The sequence below is a fragment of the Anomaloglossus baeobatrachus genome, chromosome 7 (assembly GCF_048569485.1).
Source record: "Anomaloglossus baeobatrachus isolate aAnoBae1 chromosome 7, aAnoBae1.hap1, whole genome shotgun sequence".
Classification (NCBI taxonomy): domain Eukaryota; kingdom Metazoa; phylum Chordata; class Amphibia; order Anura; family Aromobatidae; genus Anomaloglossus; species Anomaloglossus baeobatrachus.
Window position 1 is genome coordinate 271,915,746 of NC_134359.1, and position 3,132 is coordinate 271,918,877.

Here is a 3,132-nt window from a genome sequence, read left to right on the forward strand (position 1 = left end):
TATGCTCCACGTTTTCTCCACTTTTTCTCCACTTTTTCTCCACTTTTTCTCCTCTTATGCTCCACTTTTTCTCCACTTTTTTCTCCACTTTTTCTCCACTTTTTCTCCTCTTATGCTCCACTTTTTCTCCACTTTTTTCTCCACTTTTTTCTCCACTTTTTCTCCTCTTAATCTCCACTTTTTCTCCACTTTTTCTCCACTTTTTCTCCACTTTTTCTCCACTTTTTTCTCCACTTTTTCTCCACTTTTTCTCCTCTTATGTTCCACTTATTCTCCACTTTTTCTCCACTTTTTCTCCACTTTTTCTCCTCTTATGCTCCACTTTTTCTCCACTTTTTCTCCACTTTTTCTCCACTTTTTCTCCTCTTATGCTCCACTTTTTCTCCACTTTTTCTTCACTTTTTTCTCCACTTTTTCTCCTCTTATGCTCCACTTTTTCTCCACTTTTTCTCCACTTTTTCTCCACTTTTTCTCCTCTTAATCTCCACTTTTTCTCCTCTTATGCTCCACTTTTTCTCCACTTTTTTCTCCACTTTTTCTCCACTTTTTCTCCTCTTATGCTCCACTTTTTCTCCACTTTTTTCTCCACTTTTTTCTCCACTTTTTCTCCTCTTAATCTCCACTTTTTCTCCACTTTTTCTCCACTTTTTCTCCACTTTTTCTCCTCTTATGCTCCACTTTTTCTCCACTTTTTCTCCACTTTTTCTCCACTTTTTCTCCACTTTTTCTCCACTTTTTCTCCTCTTATGTTCCACTTATTCTCCACTTTTTTCTCCACTTTTTCTCCACTTTTTCTCCTCTTATGTTCCACTTATTCTCCACTTTTTCTCCACTTTTTCTCCACTTTTTCTCCTCTTATGCTCCACTTTTTCTCCACTTTTTCTCCACTTTTTCTCCACTTTTTCTCCTCTTATGCTCCACTTTTTCTCCACTTTTTCTTCACTTTTTTCTCCACTTTTTCTCCTCTTATGCTCCACTTTTTCTCCACTTTTTCTCCACTTTTTCTCCATTTTTTTCTCCACTTTTTCTCCACTTTTTCTCCACTTTTTCTCCACTTTTTCTCCACTTTTTCTCCACTTTTTCTCCTCTTAATCTCCACTTTTTCTCCTCTTATGCTCCACTTTTTCTCCACTTTTTCTCCACTTTTTCTCCACTTTTTTCTCCACTTTTTCTCCTCTTATGCTCCACTTTTTCTCCACTTTTTCTCCACTTTTTCTCCTCTTATGCTCCACTTTTTCTCCACTTTTTTCTCCACTTTTTCTCCACTTTTTCTCCTCTTATGCTCCACTTTTTCTCCACTTTTTTCTCCACTTTTTTCTCCACTTTTTCTCCTCTTAATCTCCACTTTTTCTCCACTTTTTCTCCACTTTTTCTCCACTTTTTCTCCACTTTTTTCTCCACTTTTTCTCCACTTTTTCTCCTCTTATGTTCCACTTATTCTCCACTTTTTCTCCACTTTTTCTCCACTTTTTCTCCTCTTATGCTCCACTTTTTCTCCACTTTTTCTCCACTTTTTCTCCACTTTTTCTCCTCTTATGCTCCACTTTTTCTCCACTTTTTCTTCACTTTTTTCTCCACTTTTTCTCCTCTTATGCTCCACTTTTTCTCCACTTTTTCTCCACTTTTTCTCCACTTTTTCTCCTCTTAATCTCCACTTTTTCTCCTCTTATGCTCCACTTTTTCTCCACTTTTTTCTCCACTTTTTCTCCACTTTTTCTCCTCTTATGCTCCACTTTTTCTCCACTTTTTTCTCCACTTTTTTCTCCACTTTTTCTCCTCTTAATCTCCACTTTTTCTCCACTTTTTCTCCACTTTTTCTCCACTTTTTCTCCTCTTATGCTCCACTTTTTCTCCACTTTTTCTCCACTTTTTCTCCACTTTTTCTCCACTTTTTCTCCACTTTTTCTCCTCTTATGTTCCACTTATTCTCCACTTTTTTCTCCACTTTTTCTCCACTTTTTCTCCTCTTATGTTCCACTTATTCTCCACTTTTTCTCCACTTTTTCTCCACTTTTTCTCCTCTTATGCTCCACTTTTTCTCCACTTTTTCTCCACTTTTTCTCCACTTTTTCTCCTCTTATGCTCCACTTTTTCTCCACTTTTTCTTCACTTTTTTCTCCACTTTTTCTCCTCTTATGCTCCACTTTTTCTCCACTTTTTCTCCACTTTTTCTCCACTTTTTCTCCTCTTAATCTCCACTTTTTCTCCTCTTATGCTCCACTTTTTCTCCACTTTTTTCTCCACTTTTTCTCCACTTTTTCTCCTCTTATGCTCCACTTTTTCTCCACTTTTTTCTCCACTTTTTTCTCCACTTTTTCTCCTCTTAATCTCCACTTTTTCTCCACTTTTTCTCCACTTTTTCTCCACTTTTTCTCCACTTTTTTCTCCACTTTTTCTCCACTTTTTCTCCTCTTATGTTCCACTTATTCTCCACTTTTTCTCCACTTTTTCTCTACTTTTTCTATGGTCGGTCTACCCATTAGCTCTGCCATGCATAGTGTAGCTCTACACCTACTGCACATGTTACTTTATGATTGACATCTCTTTCGTACCAGAGCTGTCTAAGTCTACTCTGACCCCATATTTGTCATTACTATATTGTCCTTGTACTGTATTATGACATTTGTATCATGTGTTTCATTTCTTGCTGTGTTGCAATTTTTTTGCTGCATCCCAATTGTACCTCTACATTGTTCGAGTTTATGTTATTGTTCTCTCACTCTTATGTGATACTGATTATTGTCATTTTTCATGATTACATGCAGATAAGTCCAATCTGACGAAGGCTCAGGCCGAAACGTCATTTGTAACTTGTTTTGGACAAAAACATATATGCTTATGAAAAAAAAATTTTCTTAATACGGACCAATAAAGAGTGATTTTGCATTACTATCCATTGTGACTTACTGACTTAGTCTGGGAGATATAGAGTGCCGAGGTTACTCACTAATTTTATCTATTATTACCTCTGAGCACCTATATACCAGTGAGCAGAGCTTCCTCTACAGTAGTTCTCCTGATTAGGCATGCCCTTACCTCATGAGCAGGGCATTGCAGCTTTGGTAGCAACCATTACGACATGGACTCTGCTGCTGTGGACCCGGGGAGAGTGAGTGCAGATTCATTGCACCC